This window comes from Oryctolagus cuniculus, chromosome 1, assembly GCF_051225735.1.
Source record: "Oryctolagus cuniculus isolate XC-2025 breed Fujian yellow rabbit chromosome 1, ASM5122573v1, whole genome shotgun sequence".
Lineage (NCBI taxonomy): Eukaryota > Metazoa > Chordata > Mammalia > Lagomorpha > Leporidae > Oryctolagus > Oryctolagus cuniculus.
The window spans coordinates 11,467,420-11,488,465 of NC_142867.1; the positions used below are offsets into that span (position 1 = coordinate 11,467,420).

The 21,046-nt window shown below is 52.1% G+C and overlaps 1 long non-coding RNA gene across 1 annotated transcript in view; it reads left to right on the top strand.

The window, feature by feature from the left end:
• Window positions 1-14,963, top strand: part of LOC149128289 (uncharacterized) — a 57,460-nt gene extending 42,497 nt beyond the window's left edge. Inside the window, exon 2 of the long non-coding RNA XR_016216696.1 lies at window positions 14,362-14,963. This is a non-coding gene — a long non-coding RNA (uncharacterized LOC149128289). The remainder of the gene's footprint in view (window positions 1-14,361) is intronic.
• Window positions 14,964-21,046: the final 6,083 nt, after the last annotated feature.

Sequence of the window (21,046 nt, forward strand, 5' to 3'; positions counted from 1 at the left end):
TGGCATTTGCCCTTCCAGATATTAAGTGCTTTATAACGATAGAGTCAGAAGATAATCTTGCAGGCCAGTGTTGATCTGATTTAATGAAAGAAAGGGGCTGGCACTGTGGCATAGCTGGTAAAGCCACTGCCTGCAGTGCCGGCATCCCATATGGGTGTTGGTTCAAGTCCTGGCTGTTCCTCTTCTGATCCAGCTCTCTGCTATGGCCTAGGAAAACAGTAGAAGTTGGCCCAAGTCCTTGGGCCCCTGCACCCACGTGGGAGACCCAGAAAGAACCTCCTGGCTCCTGGCTTCGGATTGGCCCTGCTCTGACCATTGCAGCCATTTGGGGAGTGAACCAGTGGATGGAAGACCTCTCTCTCTCTCTTTGCCTCTCTGTCACTCTGCCTTTCAAATAAATAAATAAATCTTTAAAAAAAAATGAAGCAAAGATTTACTAAATAATGAAGAAATCCCAGAAAGAAGGAAAACACAAACAGATTTTTAAGTTCCGTAGATCACAAAGCACCATAAGCAAAAGTTTAAGCCACTTGAGAACCAGGGACACATATTAGCAACATTCAGGAAAACACATTAACACCACTGGCATTTCTCCATTCAGTGACTATTTATTGAGTGTTTACAAAGGTTGAGGCACTGTAATAAGTGCCAGGGATTCAAAACTAAATTAAATATGTTTAAAGCGAAACCAAATATGTTTACACTTTCATAGGAAAATTATAGAACCCAAAAGAAAAATAGGTGAAGATAGAAGCAGTTTCCAAAAGAAAAGATAGAAATGGTCAACAAGCATATTAAAAAAAAAAAAACTCTCTTACAATCGTGGCCATACAAATTGATGCTTCCATGAGAAGTATTCTGTCATTCTAAAATGGCTTTAAAAATTGAGAGAAGTTCAACTGAATTTTGACCCATTGAATGGTAAATAAATTAAAACATTTTAGAGACGATGTGTAATGATTTTAAATAATTATTAGCTCTAAGACTTTATCCTAAACATGGGGTCAGAGATGCAGGTAAGCTTTATCAGCAAGGATATCTTTCATGGTATATTCTCTCTCTCTCTCTCTCTCTCTCTCTCTCTCTCCCCTCTCTCATTCACACACACACACACACACACACACACACAGAGACTCAGGTGAAGTGTTCAACATTCAAGTAACAGTTTGAAAAAAAAATTTTTTTAATTTTGTTTCTTTGAGACACAAACAAGGGAAAAGGAGGGCTCACGTCCATGCATTGTTCATTCCGCAAACGCCTGGAGCCAGGAGTGCAAGGCAAGTCTCTCTCCCGGGTGGCAGGAACCCAATCACTTGAGCTATTACTCCCAGAGTGCACGTTGGCAGGACTCCAGGATCAGGAACTGGAGCCCGGAATCAAACTCAGGGACTCCGACGTGGGAAATGGGTGTCTTATCCACGAGGCTCAACACCTACTCTCGGATGATAGTTAAATGAACTAAGGTCCGCTTGTGCAACAGACTATTAGGTGGACGTGAGAAGCCTTGTTCTTTCAAGAATGTGAAACGCCGTATTACCAGGTGAAAGAAGGAAATGTGCTCCTAAGCCCCCAGCGTCCACCCTGCGCATGTGCAGAGAGGCCTGGACAGACGTGAACTTGTCTGGAAGGATGCTCACTTGGGGGAGGGGCTTCCTATTCCTGTTTTCGATTTGTAATGATTAACATTTGGTTTTTAAATGTTTGCCGTGGGGGCGGGAGTTGGACAATAGCACCAAAACACAGGCAGAAGGGTCAGTTCCAGCCGGCCAGCTCCGTGGGAGGCTGCAGTCCACCATAACCAATCTACAGCTTATGAATAACGGAAGCGCTTGAAGCTTCCAAACAATGAAATTAGAAGACAGACACGTTACTCACCCTGACTGGATCAGCACGTGCTGTGTACCTGTGTTAAAATATCACGGGGTGGGGGGGGCGTGGGGGGGGATGGTGCTGTGGTGTAGATGGTAAAGCCGCCACCTGCAGTGCCGGCATCCCATATGGGCACCAGTTCATGTCCCGGCTGCTCCACTTCTGATCCAGCTCTCTGCTGTGGCCTGGGAAAGCAGTGGAAGATGGCCCAAGTGCTTGGGCCCTGCACCCGCGTAGGAGACCCAGAAGAAGCTCCTTGTTCCTAGTTTCAGATCAGCCTAGCTTCGGTCTTTGCAGCCATTTGGGGAGTGAACCAGTGGATGGAAGACCTCTCTCTCTCTCTCTGCCTTTGCCTCTCTGTAATTCTGCCTTTCAAATAAATAAGTAAATCCTTAAAAAATCACCCAGTACCCCACAAATATGTACGATTATTACATGTGACTCAAAAACGATTTGCTCTGAGGAAATACTGCTTTTACAAATGCAGGCTACTTCAAAAAGTTCGTGGAGAACACATGTTATGATAAAAACATGCATGGATTTAAAATTTCTTGCATTAAAATAAATCTATCATTTAATTCCATTGCCACACACTTTTGTGAAGTTCCCTTATTAGGTGATACTGTAGGAAGTCAACATAAGATTAAAAAAAAGTACAGTTAATACCAATGAGCACACACGGGGGAAAGTAGCATTGTGGTGATTAGGACTTTAAACGGTATCTTCCTCCTTTGCTTGGTCTAAGCTCTCTTCTGCAAACAATGCAGCTGTTATAGCTGGAAAGCAAAGCACCCCTATTATTATAAATGCCTAAAATATTGAGGTGACCCTGCTCTTCCCATGCTGAGGGTAGCCCCAAACCCACTAAACAGGGGTTGCATTTATTTGAAAACATTTTATTGGTTATGCTTCTAAATACTAGGCTCAATATATTTTCTTCAACCTGTTTCACGTGAATTGCCTTTAAATACCAAGCAAGTGGCCCAGTTGTTAACAATCACGATTTAATTTTTGTTTCCAGGCCTTCTGGATACTCCGTAATTGCACTGGAAGTCAAAGACAAACACTAGGCAGAATCTTTGAAAATGCAATGTCCCATTTGTGTAAATGTGGTCCAACCACGTTGGAAACTGGTTTGACAGTTTTCTTATGTAATTAAACCTACACCTACCCACACCGCTATCAATCCACTCCTGGATTTTTGCCTCAGAGAAATGAAAGCAAGTCCCTACGTGGCTTGAACCTGGATGATCCTGACAGCATTTTTCAAAACAGCCTCAAATTGGAAACCACCCAAATGTTCAGTAATGGGAAAAGGACAAGGTCACACACACACACACACACATCTTCAAGTTCACAGAAAGTGTGTATTATGAAAAAAACTTTGTATGGATTTCAAACACATTTTGCACCAAAATAAAATTATTTTGGAGATTTATTTATTCGAAAGGCAAAATGACAGAGAGAAAGAAAGAGAGCTTCCATCTGCTGATTCACTCTCTAAATGGCCTCAATGGCCAGGGCTGGGCCAGGCTAAAGCCTGGAGCCAGGAACTCCATCTGGGTTTCCCACATGGGATGTAACGGGGACTTGAGCCAGCACTCCAGTATGGGATGCCAGCACTGCAGGTGGCGGCATAACCCACTTTGCCACAATGCTGGCCTCTAAATTTATCTTTTAATCCTATTTTTCCATGAACTTTTGGGAAGAATCCTCATACACACACACACACACACACACACACGTAACTGAAGGTACCAGAGAAGTGACTGTTTGTGTATGTGTGTGTGTGTGTATGTTATTACAGATTTAGCAAATCCTGAACACAACAAAACTAAGCTACAGGGGAAAAGCTGATGGCCAGTTGTAGGGTTGGGGGCGTGAAGAACTGTGGGGTGAAGGAGGTGTTCCAGAACTTGACTGTGGTGGTTGCACAGGTACATTTATTTGTCCACTTGAAATGAATGCATTTTATTGTCTATAAATTATATCTCAGGGAAGTGGATTTTTTTTAAGAGCGTTGCTCCATTTGGCGTCAACTCCTAACTAGGAATTAAGAGGCAGAGGGTGCTGTGCCCTGGGAGCTGGTCCTGTGGTTACCTCCTCACTTCTCCGGTACCTTCAGCTATGTGTGTGTGTGTGTGTGTGTGTGTGTAAGACGCTGGGGGCAGACTACTTTACGTAAATGGGGTTTTACTATAGAAGCTGTCTTCAAGTGTGTTTTTCGCTCAGTCCTAGCTGGGGCTCCTCTCCAGGCAGTGAGCCTGCTCCCCTCCCGCTGCACAGAGCCCCCCACAGCGAGCAGCACTCACCCCCACCCCGTCCTGGGTCCTGGCAGCTGCCACTCCCAGCGTGGCTCAGAGGCGGTGGCCTGCAGGTTTCCTGCCCACCTGCCTTTCCGGTGATGAAGCTCTAGGAGCATATGCCTTGTGCTGCCAGCACCCTCCCTCCGGGGCCGGTGGGACCTGACCTCTCACATAGAATTATGCACAGGCTGCTCCCGGGGCTGGATGGGGGTCAAGGAGTCCATGCCCCTGCTGCAGCAGGGTGGGATCCCTGTGAAGCTCTGCCGCACCCTGCGGAGGGCTCCCAGCCTCAGGACTGTGTCCACCATGAGGCCACCTTTGTACCCTGCCAAAGGGATGGGACGGGCAGGGACACTGCCACTTTCCAGACGGAACTCTCCCTCTGCACTTTGGTCGGCTTCAGCGCAGCTTGATGTTGGTGTCCCACACCCAGCATGGACTCTTGGGCCTCCTGCCACTGGCTTTTAGGACCTGCAGAGGTGAAAAGTGATGTGTGCAGTACAAGGGACTTGGGATTGACCCTCTGTCAATCAGACGTTTCTTTCGCCACATCAGTCACCCGTCAGGCCACGCAGGCTCATGAGAAGTGAGAACAAGGGCCTCTGTCCAGCTCTGTGGGCCCCCGCCCCTTCCACCTTTGCAGGGCATCAGGGGTCTGGAAGGTTTCTTCCAGCCCTGGCTCCTCGTCCTCCACCGCCAACCTGGGCATACCTGAACCCAGCAAATGGATCCCCCGTAGAGAGGACTGGCTGAGGAAGGGGAGGGGGAGAGGAGGAGAGGGAGGGGGAGGGGACAGGGCGGGGAGGAGCAGCAATGGCGGCTGCTGGGCAGGCAGCTGGGGGCCTCCCTGAGCCTCTGTGATCTGTGCTGTGACTGCCCCGCTTGGCTCCCCGGGGCCTCATCCTCAGTGGTTCTGCCAGGGACAGGGGCAGACTTCGCAGGGAGGAGAGGCCAGCGCGAGGTTTTCAGTTTTCACAGAGGGGATGAGGAGTTTTAGAGGGAGGGTGGGGGAGCGGGGAGGGGCTGCAGGCCCAGTGGTGGCTGCCTCACACTCGTCCCTGGGAGGCTCCTGCCTCCCGTGGGGGCTGAGACCCAGGCCCTGACCTCCCAGATGGTGACATTCCAGAGGGGCTCTGGGCTCCCAGAGAAGACAGCTTGGTGCACAGAGCTACGCGAGCGTCCCGGAGGATCAACAACGCAAGGGTTTCAAGGTGAACACAGTGAGAGACGCGCTCAGTACTCTGAGCTGATCAGCTCCCATTGGGCTGCACACACTGCTGTACCCTGCAAATACGTATAGCTGTTAAGTGTCAATCAAAATGTTATCTCTCCTCGCTCTCTCTGCCTTTCAGATAAGCAAAAGAGAAAGAAAAAAGGGGTGGGTGCTGGGCGCAGCAGTTTAGACGCCACTTGGAACTCTGGTATCTCCTATTCGAGGACCTGGGTTCAAGTCCCAGCTCTGCCTCTGATGCCAGCTTCCTCCTAATGTGCACAGGCAGCAGGTGGTGGCCCGGTCAGTTGGGTCCCTGCCACCACATGGGAGGGATTCAGCTCCTGTAGAGCACACTGAGGGAGTGAACCAGCAGAGGAGAGATCTCTGTCTCTCTGCCTTTCGAATAAATAAATAAAATTTTATAAAAAATGTTGAAGGAGATGGAAACACTAACTCACCAGATGTGGTCCTCACACACTGTGTGCACGTACCGAATTATCACACGTTCCCCATAAACACGTACAACTAAAATTACAATTTAAAAAATTTTAGTAGAATAATTGCTCCACGAAAAAGAAGGTTGGGGGCCTGTCTTCAGACCAGGCAGCCCTGAGCTTTTCCAGACAGGACCTCAGGGGGCCTGGGTGATCCCAGGGACAGCACGAGGCGGCTAGAAGCTTGACTGGGGCTCGGTGGTGTCTCCCTGCAGGAGGCTGGCCGCTGTTTTCTTGCTAAGAGTTTTGCAGTTCTCAATGCAGAGTGTTCGACTCTCTTCACCTTTGCTGGCGGTCTTCAGACAGGGAGGGGCCCAGGGCCTCTGGCAAGGCAGATGGCTTCCAATTTTTATTTTCAACATGACATTTCAAAAATTAAAAAATCATCTATTCTAGTATACATCGTGATTTTTTTTTGGCATCTAACTTGGACAAGGCTGAAAAAAATTGAGTGACATCACCATAGAATTTCTAGTTCCATGTCCTCAGTGCTCACAGCTATAAAAATGGAAAACGTGATGCTAATTCCTGCCTCATTCTAGAAATACATAAATATCCACCTATGGATTCCGCCATGAATGGGGGGACAGTGTAAACATCTTGTTAGATACACTTACAGTACACAAGTTTTTGTGGCTGAAAATCATGTATAGGGATATTATAAATTGATTCAAAATTCATAGTGTCCATGTTATTTCACTTTGTGTACTAATCATGATTGTAACAACAGTATAATCTCTGGGCAATATTTTATCAGAGCCTGATGATCACAGGGAATGATGAAGTGTTGGGATTTTTGATTTGTGTACAGCTTTGTTTCAGAGACTTTTTTTTTTTTTTTGACAGGCAGAGTGGACAGTGAGAGAGAGACAGAGAGAAAGGTCTTCCTTTTGCCGTTGGTTCACCCTCCAATGGCCGCCACGGCTGGCGCACTGCGGCCGGCATAACGCGCTGATCTGATGGCAGGAGCCAGGTGCTTCTGGTCTCCCATGGGGTGCAGGGCCCAAGGACTAGGGCCATCCTCCACTGCACTCCCGGGCCACAGCAGAGAGCTGGCCTGGAAGAGGGGCAACCGGGACAGAATCCGGCACCCCGACCGGGACTAGAACCCGTTGTGCTGGCACCGCAAGGCAGAGGATTAGCCTATTGAGTCACGGCGCCGGCTTCAGAGACTCTTAAGATGATTTCTATAAGCCAAAGACGTAAAGGCATGAGAACGCATTAGCATAAAATTGTGTGGAAAGAGTGGACCAGGAGGTCAAGGAGACCACGGGATAGTGGGAGGGCACCTGCTGTGAAGAACGGCTCACTCGTGTGTTTCGACGACGGGTGGTGGTGATATCGATATCACTCGACTTTATTTAAAAGGATGCTGTGAGTTTTCTTTGCAAATGTCAGCATTGAAAATATGACATGAATCATATCCTGCCTCATCAAACCTTTGATGAAATATTTCAGAAAACAACTTCAAAACGTGTGAGGGCCTCTAAGGCAGCTTTTTTTTTTTTTTTTTTAGATTTATTTATTTATTTCAGAGGTAGAGTTACACACACACACACACACACACAGATCTTCCATCTGCTCATTAACTCCCTAAATGGCCACAAATGGCCAGAGTTGGGCCAATCCAAAGCCAGGAGCCAGGAGCTTCTTCCGGGTCTCCCAAGCGGGTGCAGGGGCCCATGCTCTTGGGCCACCTTCTACTGCTTCCCCAGAGAGTTGGATTGGAAGAGGAGCAGCCGGGATACAGATTGGTGCCCATATGGGATGCCAGCGCTGCAGGTTGAGGCTTAGCCCCACTATGCCACAACGCTGGCCCCTAAACCAGCTTTCTTAAAACTATTCCTCTAGACCCAGAATAAGCAAACCATGACCACCACAGCAGCCCAAAGGGACCCAGTGCTTGGTTTTGCATTGCTGGAACGATCAGTGGTTTTTACATGTATAAATGGCTGGGGAGGGGGGATAGGGAAAAAGAAGAATATTTCATGACACACACAAATTATGTGAAGTTCAAGTTTCCGCCTCCAGAGATGAAGTTTGGCTAGGACACAGTGACACTCACCTTTTGGATATAGCCAGGGGCTGTGTTTTGTGGGACAGCGGCATAGCCGAGAGCTCGGACAGCAATCCAAAGGCCAGGAGATCCTATAATAGTCACAGTTTGGCCAAGCCCAGGAAACCCTGAGAGGCTCCGCCTCTGCGCTTGACCGTGGAGAAATCTAAAAAATAACAATGCCGTTTGGACGAAGTGACCTCTGAGCTCTCTCCAAATGTTGAGTGGTCTAGGAAGCAATTCATATTCAGGTGTTCCTGGCCGCTACCTCCCAGGTACACCCGCTTTACAAGTGACCCCACGCAAAGGAGCGAGGTGCGAGGAGCAGAATCTCAGACACTCGCATGGGTTGGCGGTGGCAAATTTGGTGATGGGCTCTGCAGCAGCCGTCAGTTTCACAGTCTGCAGTGAGCAGATGAACGTCGGAGGAGTTAATCTGTCCTAAAACAGGCATCCATCAGTGGGCCCTAGAGGCCAACCCTAGAGGCTAACCATTCCAAGCACACAACATTCCCAGGCTCTGTAGTAGCCTTGGAGAAGGCCAGGCATGGAGATCACCGGAAAACCGCCCTGCTCTCCGTGCGCATGCGTCGCACCGCTGGTGCCTGCTCAGCCCCGCAGGACGGGGGCGGCGTTCACGCCCCTGGTCTTAGCCTGGGAAATGCTCGCTTCTCAGGCAGGGCTTGCAAGGTGCGGTGGGAGGTGTCACGTGAGTGCCAGGCAGACCAGCGACAGGCCACACCCTGCGTCCCTGCTGCCCTGGGCCCTCTGGGAGGAGCCCCCGCAACCTGCCACCCACTCCGCTGGGCTGTGCTGTGGGGGAGGAGGCTGGGTGTTCGTGGTCTCCTGTGCCCTCCTCCTGCTTATTCCGGGCGGGTGCTGCCCTGCTCGGCTTCTCCGTGAGCCCAGTGTGCCTGAGCTGGGTTTTGTGACGGGAGAGGCTGTGAGCAGGGGACGGTGTGGTAAGCCCAGTGCCGACAGGATCCCAAGCCCATCTCAGCCCATTGTAGCCGACTGCTGAGGCTCCAGATCTGGGGTTGCCAAGGGCTCCAATTTTCCTGTTTTGAAGCTTTTTTTTGTTTATTTGACAGAGGGACGGAAATAGAGATCTTCCAAGATGTGCTAGCTTATTCCTCAAATGCCTGCAACAGTCACAGCTGGGCCAGGCGGTGTCCAGGAGCCCAGAACTCAACCCAGATCTCCCACATGGGTGATGGGGATCCAAATATTTGAACCATCACCTGCTGCCTCCCAGGGGTTAGCAGGAAGCTGGAATTAGAAGTGGATCCAGGACCTGAACCCAGACACTCCAATACTAACAGGCATCCTACGTGGCCTCTTAACCACTGGACCAAATGCCTGCCCCCAAAGTTTCTAATTAAAAAAAAAAATTAAGAATCTGCAATTCTATGTGAACTCTCTGGATCAAATAATGGTGATTCGTCAAAAAAAAAAAAAAAAAAAAAAACAAAAAAAAAAAAAAAAAAAAAAAACAACTTATCATCTTTGGTGCCCTGGCTGCCAGTCGGAGAGGGAAAAGCGTGAACTTTGGACCTGGGAGGTGGCAGTTGTGTGTCAGCCCTGGCACTGACTGTGTGGCCCATGAACTTGTCGCTGATGGCCCCTGAGCCTCGATGTCTGCAAAGTCAGGGTATGGCCGTGGACTTGTCTGGCAGTCCTGAGGCCGAGCGCCTGTCCCCACGGGAGTCCTCACAGGTGTCACCCCTTTCCTCGTTTGACAACTGGGGAGTGATTTCTGGTAAGAGACGAGCAGGTGGAGCGGTTAGCTGGTGCGCTCAGTTCCTTCCGGAAGGCGGGACGAGGCTTCCCTGGCTCCCATGCCAGCCAGTGCCCTCATTTGTCCTTGACGGTGCTGCCAGAGGCCCATCCTGCAGCCCCTCCACCCACCCGAGGAAGCTGCTCAGACCGGAGGTGCCCCACACCCCACGGAAGGAGACCCTGGGGAGGGGGTGGCTGCTGAGATGGCGCCGATAAACTTGTCGCTCGTCCTGTGAGGCTTCTCTCAGGGCTTCGTGTGGGCGTTTTCCTCGTAGAGGAAATTCAGATGTCCTTTTGTTGATGTAGGAGCGGAGTCCATTGTCTCCTCCCTCCAGTTCACACCGTGGCACTGGCCAGATCCCGGAGACCAGTGCGACGTGGTGCAGGGCAGACCTGGGACGGCAGGCGTTTGAATCATGTGTATGTCTATGAGTATAACACTAGTAGCCGGCACGGAGGGTGGCTGGAGTTAAAGCCATGGTCATGGTGCCTGCAAAGCTCCCGGCGCTGAGCAAGTGCACAGTAGGAAAAGTGGAGGCGCCGCCCAGTAGGAGCACGAGGAATGTGCATAATTGGAACCGAAACAGAAACAAGTGAAGGGACTCATGGGAGCCAACTAGCCCTCTGCCTTTGGGTAACATTGGGATTCTCACCACGCTTGAAAAGCCGGCTTGCTAATTGCCTTTCATCTTTGCATTTGGCCTAATTGTTGAGCTTTGGTGTTGAGAAGGGGCACACGTGTCTCTGGCAGGACTCTGTGCTGGGAGCAGGGGGTCTTCCACTCTCCTGCGGCAGGGCCTGGGCTCCCACAGCTGGGCACTGGAAAGCTTCCCACAGTCGTATCTGAAGCCTCCAGAAAACCTGGAACTGTCCTGCGGTGAGGGTGGAGCGGCAGGAGTGAAGCTGAGTCCTGCCATTGTTGTAATCGGGGCTGGGGGTGATGTAGCACCCACATCCCCTGTCTGAGTGCTCCTTGAGTCTGGCTACTCTGCTTCCCATCCAGCTCCCTGCTGATGTGCCTGGGAGGCAGCAGATGATGACCCAAGTGCTTGGACCTCTGCCACCCACGTGGGAGACCAGGATGGAGTTCCTGGCTCCTGGCTTCAGCGTGACCCAGTCCTGGCTGTTGCAGCCATTTAGGGGATGAACCAGCAGATGCAAGATTCTTCTGTCTCTGTCACTGTGCCTTTCAAATAAATCAGTGAGTAATTTCTTTGTAAAAAATAAGCCAGAAAATTGTTAGCATCGGCTTTTTAAAAGCATAATGAAAGAAATCGGAGCAGAGTGCCGGATGACGACAGTGGCAACGATTTACAACTTTTAAAGCCTTTGTGGGACACAGATGTTCAGGTTACAGCATAACCTATTTATAGAAACACTCATCAAAGGCGCCAGCAAGCCTGCTTCTCAAAGAGAGAGAGAGAGGCAATTAACCAGAGACCTGCCTGCGCTGGGCTGTGCAATCCACTCCTGGCAGGGTGCGCGAGCCAGTGGAAGCCAAGTGGGGCTTCCCGGCCCTGTACAGAGGGTAGCAAGGTGGAGCTCAGAGCCAGGCTCAGAGATTTTCCTGAGAGCTCTCCGGAGAGCAGGCCGGAGAGATTGCGCTGGGCCCTAATGGAGTTAGCTTCGTGAGTCCTTGTTCTCACTGGAGCTGGCCCTTTGGGGTTTCCATTCCCATTCATCTCTGCCTCGCGAGGTCTCGGAACGATGCACAAGCAAACGCAGCTAGGAAGGAGGGGCCTTGCAGCAGCAGCTCCGCGTTTCGTTTCTCCACCAGTGGATGTGCCTGACATGTACTGCAGAAGGGCATTCAGGGCTGACGGTGTGAGAAGCAAATCACAAGGGGTTTGAAAGACAGAATGAAGTTCCTGGATCCTGGCTTGGGCCTGGCCCTGCCCTGGCCGATACAGCCTTTTGGGAGAGTGAACCAACAGACAGAAGCTCTCTCTCTCTTCCTCTCTCTCTCTCTCTATAACTTTGACTTTCAAATAAATAAGATAAATCTTTTTTAAAAAAGTCATGGAAAAATAGAATGCAAACGTGACTCATGTTACAAAACATTCTTCTAGATGTCGGTGGGGGAGAGGGCGGAGACCAAAAGAGAAAAACAAGCTCAGACCTTGGCTTTGAGGAACTTAGAACCTTGATGGAGAAGACAGGAAAACTATGAGACAGAGAAACGGCGTCTAGGCTGGAAACTTCAGTACATGGTTGGGGGCTGGTGGGAGACAGGTTTCTCACAGTTGGAGTGGGGGGCTATTGGTGGGCGAGAGAAGGCTGTTAGGACCCATGTGGAGCGGGAGGCATTCATGCACCAGATGGAGAAGTGTTTATGGATTTGCCCATGTACACAGGTTACTGTGCACACTTACAGCTCCTGGCCACGTCAACTGAGACGGCTCGGAAACAACCACACCCCAGTAAGGGCAAGGTCACGTAGCACCTGGATCTTGTTTTCAAATATTATGAAAAGCCAGGACTCCCCTGAGAAATGACTGATTTTAAGATCAGAGCTGGGAATAGACCAGAGGAGTCCATAGCATCTTTTTTTCAGCTTTTTAAAAAATATATTTATTTGTGTATTTGAAAGTCAGACTTCTACAGAGAGAAGGAGAGACAGAGAGAGTTTTCATCCACTGGTTCACTCCCCAGGTGGCCACAATGGCCGGGGCTGGGTCAGACCAAAACCAGGGGCCAAGAGCTTCATCTGGGTCTCCCACATGGGTAGCAGGGGCCCAAACACTTGGGCTGTCTTGTACTGCTTTTCCCAGGCCATTAGCAGGGAGCTGGATCAGAAGTGGAGCAACCAGGACACAGACTGGTGCCCATATGGGATGCCGGTGTCCCAAGTAGCAACTTAACCTTCTATGCCACAACACTAGCCCCTTTTTCAACTTTTTTAAGAAATGTTATTTATTTATTTAAAAGGCAGAGTGGCAGAGGGAGAGAGAGGGAAAGAGGGAGAGGGAGAGGGAGAGGGAGAGGGAGAGGGAGAGGGAGAGGGAGAGGGAGAGGGAGAGGGAGAGGGAGAGGGAGAGGGAGAGGGAGAGGGAGAGAAAGTTATCTTCTATTCACTGGTTTAGTCCACAAATGCCCACAATGTCTGGGGCTGGGCCAGGCTGAAGTCAGGAGCCAGGAACTCCATCTGGGTCTCCCACATGGGTGGCAGGGGCCCACGTATTTGGGCCATCATGTGCTGTTTTCCCAGGTGCATTACCAAGGAGCTGGATCAGAAGTGGAGCGGCCAGGATTTGAACCAGCACTCCCACACATGGGCTTAACTAGCTGCCCCACAACACCAGCCCCCTGCACTTTGTCGCTGTGATAAAAGCCTGACGTCTTCCAGGCTCATCCACATTATGGCGCACGTCAGAATCTCCTTCCTTTGTGATGCTTGGAGCACCTTGCAGTGCGAGAAGGGTCAGGAAGGGCTCAGATGAGCCTGCCTTGGTAGGGGTATGTGGAACTGTCATGGAGGTCCATGGAAGGAGCTCCTGACGGCCGAAGCTGGAGCAGCTGGAACAGCTGGAGCAACGGCAGAGGGTAGTATTGGGCCAGAACCCGAAGCAGACAGCCCATGAGCTCGTGCTGATATCAGTAAATGATGATGAGCAAACCTCCCACGAAGAAAACTTCCAGGTGATTTGCGATGGGGCGGAATTCCCTGCTCCTGAAATTGGGGCTGTACCTAGTGACTCCCTTCTGGCCACACAGCATGCGAAAGAGGGGAAAACCAGGAGCCACTCAGGGGCGACACTGGCGCCATGGGTCGTGGTAACAACAAGTACGTGATCTGGATGATCTGAGACAATGGCACTTCACCTCTCTGGCCATCCTCCTCTACACCTTTAGCCCCCGTGTGAGCATGAGACAAACAGCTGGCAAACCGCAGGTGAGGGCCATTTGACGAAACACCTGCCCAAATGCTTCTCAAAACCATCGTCGGGTGAGTGTGGATGCAGTGGAGAAGTAGCTGCTGGGGATGGCCCCACCCCCTGTTGGAGCACCTGTTTTGAGTTCCGTCTCCTCTCGAGGCCCCGCTAATGCCCACCCTGGGAGGCAGCAGATGATGGCTCAGGTACCAGGGCCCCTGTCACCTGTGTGGGAGACCAGCATGGAGTTCCAAGCTCCCTGGCTGAAGCTTGGTCCAGACCTGGCTGTTGCAGGCATTTGGGGAGTGCATCTGCAGATGGAAGATCTCTCTGTGTCTCTCTGCCTTTCAAATAAAAAGAAAAAAGTTTTAAAAAGCTATCATTGTTGCCAAAAATAAAGAGTGAGAATCTAGCACAGCCAAGAGGAGTCTGGGGAGGCAGGAGGATTAATGTGGGAGATTAGGTAAAACTAAAGAAATCAGAATAACATCTGGAGTTTAGTTAATAAAGGATCAACATTGGCTCACTAACGGCGCCAACCGTGGGGTGGCAGGGGACTCTGGCCTAGCGACGTGATGTTCCTGTTAAAGAGGCCTTTTTAGAAATGAAATGTGTCCTCAGAAAGATGGGGAGAAGAGCTCACTGCCAGTCAGAGGGAGCAGAGTGGGCAGGGGCACGAGGAAGGGCACAGACCCTGAAGGGACAGGAGTCGCGGTGCGCAGTCCTGCCCCACTCTCGCTCACCACTGATGGAGTTCTCCTTTCTGCCGCAGCCTTGACCTGCCCCGGCTCTGCGTCTGCACCTGCGGCATGTGCTAGCCTCAGGGCCACCACCTCGGACTCGGGGGACCCCAGGAACGTTGGACCCAGAGAAGCCAGCTCTGCCCTGGCCCCTCCTCCATCCCAGTACGGCCCTGGACTGCACGGAAGTGAGCGTCCTGAGAGCAGGGCCCTGTTGTGTGGGTGCCAGGCTCCTAAGGGCATTCCCTCAACTTTCACGCCATGAATGCTGCAGGATTCAGAGCCACAGGACTCCAAATACCACCAATCACGTCGCGAGAAGGTGCCTCCCTCTGCACCTCCACCAAGCCTTCTCATGACTGCAAGGTGGTCCCTGGTGGGCGCAAGGACCCTAGTGTCTCTCTCACTCTTGCCCATCTCTGCACATGACCAAGGACACCCATGTGCTGAGGCAGCACATGAGATGGATAGCATGGCTTTGTTCTAGAATTACCCTCATTTATAGCAAGGGAGCCAGACTTTTCACTTATAACAGCAACACAAAGTTTCCTTTGAATTTGTTTTAAATTTTAATACAATTTCAGACATAGAGAAAGTTGCAAAGATAATACAAAGAATTCCTGGATGCTCCTCACCGAGGTTTCCCATGTGATAATTTTCTTTCCCCCAAACTGCTACCCATCTACCACCCCACCTGCCTACACACACACACACCACACACACACCACACACACACACCACACACACCACAAACACACCCCACACTCCACATATATCACACACACACACCACACACACACCACACACACATCACACACATACACACCACACATACACACCACACACACAAACCACACACACATCACACACACCACACCACACACACCACACACACCACACACACACCACACATACAACACACCACACACACAAACCACACACACATCACACACACACCACGCCACACACCACACACCATACCCCACATATATCACACACATACACACCACACACACCACACACACACACACCACAAACACACACACCACACACATACCACATACACATCACACACACACAACACACCACACACACAAACCACACACACATCACACACACACCACACACATACCACACACCACACACACACACCACACACACACATCACACACATACACCACACACACCACACACACACCACACACACACCACACCACACACCACACACCATACCCCACATATATCACACACATACACACCACACACACCACACACACACACACCACAAACACACACACCACACACATACCACATACACATCACACACACACAACACACCACACACACAAACCACACACACCACACACATACCACACACCACACACACACACCACACACACACATCACACACATACACCACACACACCACACACACACCACACACACACCACACCACACACGCACACACCACACACACCACACATGCACACACATACACACCACACATACCACATACACATCACACACATACACCACACACACACACCACACACACATCATATACACACACATCACACACACCACACCACACACACATACACCACACACACCACACCACACACATATACACACCACACACATACCACATAAACATCACACACATACACCACACACCACACACACATCACATACACACACATCACACACATACACACCACACACACACCACACCACACACACCACACACATACACACCACACACACACCACACACACACACACCACACCACACACATCACACACACACACCACACCACACACACCACACACACATTGCACACACATACACCATACACACACCATACCACACACACCACACACACACACATCATACATACACGCCACACCACACACAGCACACACACAGCACACGCATCACACACACATCACACACACCACACACATCACACACACATACCACATACACTCCACACACACCACACACACATCACACATATACACACCACACACACATCACATGCACACACATCACACACATACACACCACACACACACATCACATACACACACCACACCACACACACATACACCACACACACATCACACACATACACACCACACACACACATCACACACACACCACACCACACACACACCACACACACATCACACACATACACACCACACATGCACACACACATCACACACACCACACCACACACACACCACACACACACCACACACATACACACCACACCACACACATACAAACCACACCACACACATCACACACACACACCACACCACACACACCACACAAACACACCACACACACACCACACACACCACATCACACACACCACACACACACCACACCACACACACATCACACACACACACCACACACACACCACACCACATACACATCACACACATACACAGCACACACACACCACACCACACACACACCACACTCAGCACACACACAGCACACGCATCACACACACATATCACACACACCACACACACATCACACACACACATCACACACACACCACTCCACATACACACACACACCACACACACCACACGCAGCACATGCATCACACCACACATCATACACACACACACACCACACACATACACATACACACCACACACACACATTACACACACACACACCACACACACACACCATACCACACACACACACATATCACACACATACCACACCACACACACACACACACACACCACAAACAGATCAGTTTTTTCAGAGCCATTTACAAGTCTGCTGCCTCCTACCCCTAAACATGTCAGGCTTCATTCACTGAAGAGCAAGGATATTCTCTCACCCTACTAAAGCACGCTTTCCACGTGAGGGAGTCAGCACGCGTGGAACACTGCCAACTCCTCATACCTCAGTCCCACTTCTCCACCTGTCCCCCGTGACGTCCGTCAGCGCTAAAGACAGCCCAGGCGTGCCTCACGCTCCTGTCTTGGGCTGCTTTCCTGCGGAGCGGGTCCTGAGTCTCTGTGCTTTGTGACGCTGGCATTTTTGAAAAGTCCCTGCAAGAGAGTGCGTAAATGTCCGAAGGTTCCTTTCCCAATAAATGTGCAGTTTGACAGTGTGAGGAATGTTGCTTTAAATCCGCTTCACTCTACCCCTGGGTCTCCACCCCACTGGTGTGGTTGGGGACACTGGGGACACTGGGCTGAGGACTGAGGATAAAGGGGTGACACACAGGTCGTCCCAGACGTGGAGCAGGGTGCTCACCCTCTGGGGCCAGGGCGTCTAGTGCTGCGTCCCGTCCTGGCTGCTAGTGAGGGGTAGGGTCGAAGGCAGGCTTCTAGGTGGGTGCATGGTGCATGCAGATCCCAGTGTGGGTCAGCAAAAAAGGGGGGAGGGGCATCGAGTCCAGGAACGGAGCAGGAAGCCTGGCTCAGCTGGAGCAAGACTCGAGCATGGGCAGCCCACGAGGTGAGGCTGCTGGAGCCAGAACAGGGGACGGGGATCCCAGGGACTTCAGGGGGCAGTGGCCAGAGTTAGTGCTGCTGTCATCACCCCCGTTCTCCTCAGGGCTCCCCAGAACCGGTGAGAGGAAGGGTGCTCGACATTAGCAGGTGACCTGGCTGGCCACTAATGGCCCTGCATCAGCTACCCTCGGGGTAGAAGGCCTGGGGACAGAAGGCCATCTGGGTGGCTTCATCTGACCCTAGACCCCAGAGCGTTGGTTCCTTCCTGTCTGAGGGTGAGGGTGGGCTGAGCTGGGGGTCCTTCCCAGAGACAGACCCCTCTGTTGGGGCTGCTGTTTGCCTCTAACTGGGACTCAGCCTCTCCTGCACCTGCCTGCCTCTCAGGTTACCAAGAAGGTAGGAGGAATGAGGGCAAGAGTAGGGAGTGGACTTTCAAAACTGCGGCACCGGCCACAGAAGGACCACGGGTTTGGGGGAGAAGAGGGTGGCGGGCAGTCACGTGACCCAGAGCAGTGCCGGGTCTCAGCCATGCAGACATGTTGGGGGTGACAGAGCCCTCTTACATGAGAGTCTCAGACCAGAGCAGCCTCCCTCTGCCTCGGTGCTGGACTGGGGGGCAGAGCCGGGCCCATGCCGGGGAGGCTGAGAGGGACGCTGCCATCTCCAGGGAGAAGTGCCGGGTGGCCTGAAGGCCAGAGGAGGAACGTGACTGTGAGTGTGTGGACTGGGTCATTTTTCTCTCTCTGCTGTGCAGGAGAGTGGAGGGGAGGCATGGGTGGGCCTAGCCTGGCATCAGGGGTGGCAGAGAAGGCAGGGTACCCCCAGGTAGCGAGGGGGAGGCGTCTGGTCTGTGAGCTGCTCACCCAGAAGGAAAATGAATCTCATGGTCCCGGGGGACCACTCCTTGCCTGCCCTTGCACTGTGGGTGGCCCAGGCAGGGGCTGGAGGGAGGCGGGCCTGGGGAAAGGGGGCCAGGAAGAGGCTGGGGTCTTTGGGATGGGGGATCAATGCCCTCCCTCAGCCCCCAGTCCAACCCTCTTGCTCCGGATCCTTGTAGCTTTCCATTTTTTTTTCTTTTCCTCCAACATCCTAGCCTGGTGGCCTTGAACTAGTTCCATGATTTCTTGGGACTTCACATCTCTTTCATGGAAGTCCGTGGAGATTAAGATGCCCCTGTGGCCCTGGGTGGTGGTGGGCGGGCGGACGGAGCCCCATGGTGGCTTCGGGGCAGGGTAAGCGGTGTTGCCTGGCTTTGCTGCCTCTCCTGCAGTCTGCTCCCGTCCCGCCGTTCCCCGCCCCGTCTTCCTCTTTCCCTCTGCCTCGTTGCCCCCTGCCCGTTGTCTTCCTCTGTTGCTATTTCGGTCCTTCCTCGACGATAGGGGTGAGCCTCTTTTCATCTCCGGATGCCTGAACCCCGTCAAACTGGTAAACAGCTGAAGGATGTGGCGGGAGATGAACTTTCCATTGAGGCGGCTTTGAACTTGTCCCTTCCTTATTGGGTCTCCCCTGCTCCTCCTGCTGTGGAGACCCTAGCCCATCTGCGAGAAGCCAGGACGCGGCCCCCACAGCCACAGGGGTCCACGAGGGGCCACATGGGCTCCAATCCTATCTGCCCATCTCCGGCCCTGCCGAGAGGGTCTCTTCCGGGGGGGACGGAAGTGGAAACCACAGATGGGGGTGATAGGGAGGGATGGAGAGGCTGAGCAGCAGGTGTACCTGCCAAGCCAGGTCTCCAGTGGGGAAGGCTGGGGACCACCAGGCAGTGCCCCGCCAGTGAAGGGAGGCTCAAGGCCGTGCTCCCTGGGGGTGGCCTGGGAGCCTCGGAGCCCTGTCCCTGGACCCTGGGGTGGGGGTCATCCTGCCAGAACCCTGCCCTGGCCTCCTCCCCTCTGTCTTTGCAGTCCTCTGGAGGATGCAGAGTGGGTGTGGTGCTCCCGGGGCAGGAAGATCAACAGGCAGGGACAGGAGCCTTTGGTGTGGACTTCAGCACCCTGGGAGGCCTCGGGGAGAGGCAGCCAAGGCCTGGCCACACTGTGAGGTGCTGATGGCTCTGGGAAAAGCCCTGAACCTTCCTGAGCCCGTTTCTTCCTCCTGAGTAAGACGGGCAATGCTAGTGCCTCGTGGGGCACAGATGCGCCCAGAACAGGGCCGCCCGGGGGGAGCCGAGAGCTCGGGAATGGAAGCTGATGTCATCAGTGTCACTGTCGTCATCATCGCTGCGCCCGGAGGCTGCTGGGCTGGAAAGTCCTCTTCCAGGTCTGCGTTTGCTTTGCAAACCCCGGAGTCCTGCTCCACGCCCAGTCACAGGCCTGTGGCCACCTGTCTTTCTAGAGCAACCTAGGCACCAGTGCACCTCCCTGCCTTAGACACTGCTCCGACTCCCCAGTGCCCTAGGACAATGACCAAACCCCCGCCCCACCCCAGCTCCAGGCAGCAAGCATCACACTTGTCACCAGTAAGAATGCCCTTCGCTCCCTGTCCAGCCAACTCCTGCACATGCTTCAAAGGCCCATTCTGTTGTCCCCTCTTTGTCATCCTTTCTCCCAACAAACCCGGGCAGAGTCAGTGGCGTCTTCACCTCTTCCTGCGCAGCTTGTGTGGGTCTCACAGGACGTGGGGGTTACGGAGGGGCAGCGTGTGGGGAGAAACGTTACTGTCTTGGGAATTTCTCTGGAATCCCGTAAGAAGTGAAATGAGCCAGGCGCCCAGGCTGGAAGAGAGAAGACGCTCTCTGTATGAGAAGGGAGGTGCACAGCAGGTGGAATTCACATCTGAGCAACACTGTTCACTTGCAGTGGGGCAGGACAGGATGGACGAGGTCTTACTGACATGAATTTATGTGGCGGGAGTTTCAAACAATGTAAAAATATTCCTTATTTAGCTGGCACTGTGGCAGAGTGGGTAAAGCTGCCGCCTGCAGGGCTGGCATCCCATATGGTCACCGGTTGGAGTCCCAGCTACTCCACTTTCAATCTAGCTCTCTCCTATGACCTGGAAAAGCAGTGGGAGACAGCCCAAGTGCTTGGGCCCCGGCACCCACCTGGGAGTTACGGAAGAAGCTCCTGGGTTCGGATTGGCCCAGCTCCTACTGTTGCAGCCATTTGGGGAGTGAACCAGTGGATGGAAGACTCCTTCTCTCTGTCTCTGTCTCTCTGTCTCTCTCTCTCTCTCTGCCTCTGCCTCTTTGTAACTCTGTCTTTTAAATAAATCAATAAATCTT